The sequence below is a fragment of the Tupaia chinensis genome, unplaced genomic scaffold, assembly GCF_000334495.1.
Source record: "Tupaia chinensis unplaced genomic scaffold, TupChi_1.0 Scaffold000281_1, whole genome shotgun sequence".
Taxonomy (NCBI): domain Eukaryota; kingdom Metazoa; phylum Chordata; class Mammalia; order Scandentia; family Tupaiidae; genus Tupaia; species Tupaia belangeri.
Window position 1 is genome coordinate 5,187,686 of NW_006159764.1, and position 7,893 is coordinate 5,195,578.

Below are 7,893 nucleotides of genomic sequence, written 5' to 3' on the forward strand. Positions count from 1 at the left end.
TATATATATATATATATATAAAGACTTTAAAAGAATCTATTACACATTTATATTTTTTCTTATATTAAATAGCAGGTTGTCCAAAAATCATGAAGTATTTTTGCATAGTTTTCTATGCAAAATGCATCACGACTTCAATAAGCCAATACTTATCCTAATTTTTGAAAAGATGCCAGGGAGCAGGAAAGAGCCAGAAGAAAAGGAAAATCTTAAGGTGAAGGGAACAGGCATGCCAAGCAAAGGCATTTCCATCTTATGAGACAGTAGTAGAGTAGGAGATATAACTCTGTGAAAGATCAATATAAAAATATATTTCTGCTCCTAGAGGACTTCTGATTTTTCAATGGTCAGCTGATGTGGAAATAGAAAAAGTGAAAAGGTATTTATGAAGGGAAGAAATAGGGATATGTTTCCACTTTGAACTGCAGTTTACTTTCAGTATTGATTTTCAGTTCTGAAATTCTCATTATGAGTGAGTAGTGGGTTTGAATGCATGTGTGTTAAATGTCCGAGTACCATTTCACAGTAGATGACACTGAAGAATGAGATAAAGTAATATTTGCAAGAATTAAAGCTGAAAATATGTGAACTCTTAGTGGAGATTCAAGCATGTTTGGTTACCAAGAGACCAAACCTGTGTGCCCTTTGAGTAAACCATATAGATAAGAACTTGGTGAAGTTAGAAGTTAACAATTATCATTACTTTCCTCCACATAAAAGTCCTTATCTACTCGAAGATATAATTTGTGAAATCATAATCTATATAGTAAGAATAAATTTAATATATAATAATTGCTGTAAAAACCAATTAAGAATTACTTATAGCAATTACGGTAGAAGCAAAAAAGAGTGTAAACTTGAGTCTGGGGTGGATTGTCAAACTATTTACATTTAATACTGCTTTTATATAATTCATCTAGAGCAAACAGTATATTCTAAAGAATCCTAGAGGAGGGATTAGAATAATTACTATTTTTTACAAAACTATGAATAAAAATATTGAAAAGAACAGTGAATGTGTTTTAACTGTAAATGCTGATATTATTTATAATTATAGACTACTTAACAGTGAATGTATTTTTACTGTTAATGCTGATATTATTTATAATTATAGACTACTAGCAACTGGTAGTAACAAACAGTAATTCTTAATTACTTTATCTAATACTGCAGTAGTTACAGCCTACTACTAAGTCCCTATTTCATATGAATATTCTCCTGTGGTTTTGAAAACCTGTATTTTATTTGCTCCTCACACAGGCCTGTCTATTATGTAAAGAGATGGTAAAGTAGGCTAGTTATGTTAGTGTGAAAACTACAACAGGTTGGCTTTTTAAAAATCAAAATAAATTAATTTTCTTTTTAATTTTTTGATTTTTATTCTATACATTATTTATTTTTATTGACTTTTTAAAGTTTTCTATAGGGCACATGTGCTTGCCAGAGAGATACAGAGAGAGGGAAAATGAGAAATCTTACCCTGCCGGGGGTGAATGGCTATGTCACGATCCATGCTCCTCCATTCTCCTTGAGATTGCTGGGCACGCATGCACACTTGCCCGGAGAGATTTTCAAACCACCAGGTCCAGGATTTGAACTGCACAGTCAGTCACATGGGTTCTAACCAGCTTAATCTCTATACAACCTATTGGTCCCAGAATAAATGAAATAATTCAAATCAGATTAATTTTGCAGGATTTTAAAAGATAATAATATTGGTAATGGTTCTAAATCTGTCTGCTGATACTACAAATTCAGAAAACAACATCTATTATTCTTTCTAGGCAGATGTTAGAGATATACCATATCTGTACTGTGATATGCTAGTCATTGCAAAGTATCTGTTCACATTGCTGTATGTTGTGTGTATTTTACAGACAACAGTTGATAATACAGTATAATATTTTGACGAACAGTAAACCTCATTTATTACAGCTCTAAAAGCTGTTTTTTGTTTGTTTGTTTGTTTGTTTTTTAGGTTTTCGCTGTAGGGCATGTGCACTCGCCAGAAAGACAGAGAGAGAGAGATAACAAGCAAGAAATCACCCCCCAGGGGGATGGCCATGCCGCAATCCCTTCTCCATTCTCCTCTCAGGATCTTGGGCACACATGCACACGCGCCCGGTGTGAGTTTAAGTCACCAGGTCCAGGACTCCAACCATGGTCGGCTACATGGGAGTTCAGCGACATAGCCATTACACTAACTGCTGGTCCCTTATAGCTCTAAAAACTGGATGTTTCGATCAGGAAGACAGTTATGACCAGTAGTGCAGACATGATAGGTGACTACTAACTCATGAAATGGCACTTTTGCCAACCTGACCTCTCTTTGGCCCCATATGCACCCCTTTCTGGGGCAAAGGGATTCAGTCATCTTGGGAAATTTACATAAATAATAAGCAAAGGATGAAAGGTCTCTCTCTTAATTATTGAGTTTTGATCAGATTTGAAGGGTAAAGTCTGAGCACATGCAATATACTTTATATTTAATATATGATCATTTAATCTTTGAAATAGCTTTTTAAAATAGGTGTTCAAATTTTATTAATTGAGGTAACACTCAGGCAGAATTTACAGAATTGCCTAATAAAACCAAACTGTCAAATTAGAGAGTTGCTTCTTAAATTTGAGTCTCTGACTCCAAAATTTATGGTATTTTCACAGCACCAGAATCACTATTTGTAAGAACTTAACTGAAATGGTGACTAAAAATAGGAATTAACTATAAAGCAACTTCTGTTGTCAATGACAATAATCATTTGGCTTAATTTGTTTTTCCAATACTTTCTTACAGTTAAACTATTTTTCAACTTTGCTTGAATCTCAGTTCTAGAAAAAAACTTGATAGTAATAAGCTAGAAAAAACTACTATTTGTAATGACAAAAGTTATTAATATTTATAGAATGTCTCACTATAACTCACCACCAGCACTGCTTAATGAACAATAGAGAAATTGGATGACTGCATCTAAGATTCAAATGATACCCATTTTTCTACGGTAGTATCTCTAAGGAACTCCAAGTCTCTGTAAGTATATATCATTACTGCATAGAAGGCAAAGAAATTCCAAATTAGCAGAGCCAATGTATCACAAATGTGCCTTGCAGGTCACCTTTCCCCACCGTGACAACAGTATGCATCAAGGTGATCCTGCTACAGGGGAAACAAACGCTTGAAAAAAGTGTTTTATTCTCTCAATATCTTTTTTTTTTTTATTATGGTATATAAAATCTTACTAATCGAGCCCCCTCCAGTCTCTCTCTTTCATTCTTACTAATTCTATATCTTGTTTCCTTTCTTTTATTTTGTTCTTACTTTAACATTGCTTTATTAGCAAATATTGTATCCCTATATGTAATCAAATGCCAAGGAGATTTGTTCTCTGGGAAGAAAGTAGCAGTCAAGTATCTTTTAGAAACTTGAAACTAGGGTTAAATATTACTACTACTGATAATAATACATCTGTATTATTTGAGACAATATGAGTTGGTAACATCTACGAATCAGAATGATTAATAATTTATGCTGAAATTGTGTGTATGTGAGTGTGTGTGTGTGTCTGCGTGTGTGTATGTGTTGAGTGAGTGTGTATGTGGATAGAGAGAGAAGACAAACTATCCTGATTTATTTGGACCTGAGGGGGTTTCTCAGGACATAGTGTCTTAAATCTGAAACGATTCCAAAAAAAAAAAAAAGTAAAAATAAAATTAAAAACACTTTTTAATGCAAGAAAATTAATTCTCTCCTTAAAGCCTACAGACAAAAGGCAGTCCTCTTTACAACTTGATTTTAGTCCCATAGGATTAATTTCATATTTCTGACTTTCAGAAATATAAATAATTTGTGATGCTAGCTGATGGCATGATTATTAAGGCAGCTGCATCCTACCTAGCTGTCTGTGCAGTATGAGTCCCCAAAATGTAGCTTGAAAAACATGTCAGGTGCAAGAGTGTGCATGCCTTAATCCTGAGAGGAGAATGGAGTAGAAGAGATTGTGTCATGGCCATCACCTTCTAGGGAGTGCTTCCTGATTTCTCTCTCTTTCTGGAGAACTCAGGTTCCCTGTAGCAGATAAAAAATAAATAAATAAAAAGAAATATGTGGCTATGTCTAAAATATACAATATATTATATGAAAAAATATTAAAGGTAACAATACAAATTTAAATTACATTAAACTAAAATACATTAAAATTAATTTATTGTTTTCATAGGTGTCAATGTTTTTATGTAAACATTGAAATTTTAAAAAATATTTAAAGGCCAGCAGGTGGCACGGAGGTTAAGGTACTGGATCTCACATTGCTGACTAAACAATTCAGTCCTGGTAACCTGAAAACTACAACAGGTACATGTGTGTGCATACCCAAAATCCCAAGAGGAGACAGAAGGAGATGGGATTGCAGCATGGGCATCCCACCAGAGGTAATGCTTCACATTACCTATTTCTCTATCTCTGTCACTCTCTGAAGACTGTGCATGCCCTATAGCAAAAGAATTAAGAAAAAAGTTTTGATAGATTTTTGTGCATAAGAAAATATAATACATAATACAATATATATCCTTGTCCTCACAGGAGTAGGTAAATGTATTTCAATAATAAACTTTATTTTTTATTTTATACAGAATGAGTGCAAATAAAACCCTAGTCATTTTAAAAAGAGATCTTACTTACTGATATTGTTGAGTATATATTGCTTTGAGAAGTCTTATTTTTTTTGGGGGGGGGTAAACATTTTGCTATAGGGTGCGTGCACTCACCAGACAGACAAGAGAGGGACAGAGAGACAGAAAGCGAGAAATCACCCCCCAGGGGGGATGGCCACGCCGCAATCCCTTCTCCTCCATTCTCCTCGCGGGATCTTGGGCACGTACGCACATGCGCCCGGTGTGAGTTTTAAGCCACTATGTCCGGGATGCGAACTGCGGTCAACTGCATGGGAGTCCAGCGACAAAGCCATTGCGCTAACTGCTGGTCCCGAGAAGTCTTATTTGTTAACCAATACAGTTATACACTGAACATTGATGATCACTTGATTAGGTTTTAATTCACATGAAGATCATGGACTGTAGTGCTTGCCATATGATTTTAACACCTTACCAGTCTTCATGGTAGCAGTTGAAACTTATGCTCTGGCAAAGACTCACTTAATATCCAGGGAAGAAAACGAGGGCATGAAAAAAGCAGATGCCATTCATTTGGCAGTTCCCATTATAATCTATTGGCTACAGTAATGGTGGGGATGTGAAACTAGAAGTCTACTTGGACTATCTAATTCTTGGCTATAAATATTCATTAAAATGTCCACAATAGATTTCTTTATCTCAGTTCCTGCCACTATAGCAGTATTAAAAATTAGAACAATTCTGGATATGGTGATAAGGGTTTTCTGGAAAGTGTTATTAGGATGCATTATCTTTATTCATTGAAATTGATTTTTTTTATACACTTACTAGAAGGAAAGTAAAGTAGGGTTAAGAATGCAAGGATCTTAACTCTATTAACTTCCTTTTAGAATAATTTTAATTTCCTTTATTTATTGGTGCTGTAATCGTGGCTATACCAAATTCTTTACACATATCTATTCCTAGATTTCTCCTCAGATCATTATTTCAGGCACGTATGATTTAACATTTTCTTTGTTTGTTCAATTATTTCAAAAATTACTACGTTTGAACCTTTCAGGTAATACTACATATATAAAACTTTTGGTATCCTGAGTACACTATCACAAATCTTTCCAAAACAGTTCTAGTTTCAAACATTTAAACAGCTTTTGAAATGTCATTCCCTTCAGATACCCAACAAATTTCAGAACGCTATTTCAGATTACTCAGACTCTTCTATCATTCTGCATAACCTGAGTATAGATTTATTCTTTTCCCTATGATCTACCTAAGAAAAGTAAAATTAACTGGCAAGATACTTTAGATTTTATTTGACATATTGAATTAGCCACTGTTACTGGGGACAATATGTAATAAAAAGATAAAAGAAATAATCTTTCTGCAAATATTATATAATCTACAAAGGAGTGGCATTTGACCATAATTTGATATTGAATATACATGAGTGATTTGATAAAATAGATGACCCTGAACACAAGTAATTTAAAAATAGACAAAAGAAAATTGGATAAACACAATCCCCCCCCCAAAAAAAATACATAAGGTCTCAAAAACAAAAATGCAGAGAATATAGGTAAATTGATAAACCAGGAGTTTATCAGGCAACAGCATTTAAAATCACCTGGGAAATACTTTAAAATCAGCCAACCTATATGTTCCCCACACATCATAGCACAAATTAGATTTCAGAGGATGCAATACACTAATATAAAACAGTGAATTACAGATAAATAGAACACACATTCATTAAACGGGTGCCTTGAACCTGAAAGAAAACATTTTAAAAGTAGATTAAAGTACAAACTGTTTCCAAAGATGTGTGGAGAGGAGAGGTTTATGGCATTTATAGATGATATATTGAAGGTTTGGAAGGCATTTATAGTCAAGGGTCTAAAGTGATGTCTCAGCCATGCACAGGACAGTTCAATCAATTATAAATACTATCTATTTTAATTTCAATATTGAACCTACCAGGAAAAACTAATTTAGGTCAATTGATTTATCTACAGAATATGGACAATATTGGTGCAATGAATGTATAGAGAATGATTTGCCTAGAATTAGTAAATTTTAAAATGCATACGTCCATACGGCTCACCAATTACACTCTTAGATATATATTATATGTAAAGAATTGTTGGTGCATAAGAATAAGGAAATTATACAAAAGTACAAAATGCTCATACTAGTATAATTTGTATTAGAGAAAAAAATGGAAATAATGTGAAAGCCCCTCTACAGGAGCATGGGTAAATAATCCATGCATGGCATGTTGAGGAAAAAAAATACCATCTCATAAGTCCCACCTTTCAATCATAGTTGGATTAAGTTTTCACCCTTTGAATCCTGTCACAACAGAATATCAGAAATACGTATTTGTGGTGAGGGGCACATGGAAACCGTAGTGATTACTTCTCAGGGGGTTGTGTAGGCATTACCAGAAGGAAAGTATGTGCAGTGGTCATCAACAGTCTTTTTCACGTTTCATTTTTTCTCCGAAGCTTAGATTAGATTTCACATTCAATTCAACAAGATTCCAAGTATCCCTTATAGACTAACTTGAAATTCACTGTCCGTCATTACTGAGGCCATTACCCCTTCCAAGGGTTATAACAGAATCTGCTAGAAAGTCTGCAAGTCCCAAGACAAATTGGGATTCAATTATCTATACAAACATACCTTGTATCACTCTCCCTGGTTTGTTCAGGTCCTGACATATAGGCGTTCTGTCTTTTCTTCAAATTTACCAGGGAAGCCCTGGCTGAAAAAATTGCACCTGATGGCTTCTCTGCCTGGAAACATCTGGTCCCAGACATCCACATTACTGCCTACCTCACCTCCTTTGAATCTTCGCTCATATGATACTCTAATGAAACTCTCTCTTTCCAATCGAGTAAAGTGCCAATACTCTTAAGTTGTTCACAGAACTTATCTAAAACACTACAGAGTTTTCTCATTGCTTTATTGTCTGTCTCTAGCCTTTGAGAATGACAGCAGAAACGTTTTGTCTCCATTGCTTACCACTATAAAGCATGGTAGGTACACAATATATTTTTAAATAAAATAAAGAACTTCTGACCCTTGTCTTTTATGCCCACTATTTACATGAATGATGTAGACTCCAGTGGACTCTCCCATCGATGAGATCTATGAGTTCTGTTGTTCCTATGTTTAGCAAATGAAAAGAAATACGTGTAAAGCTCAGAGTCACCACCCAGAACCCAGTCTCCCACGGTGTTTCCTACAGACTGCTTATTAATTTTT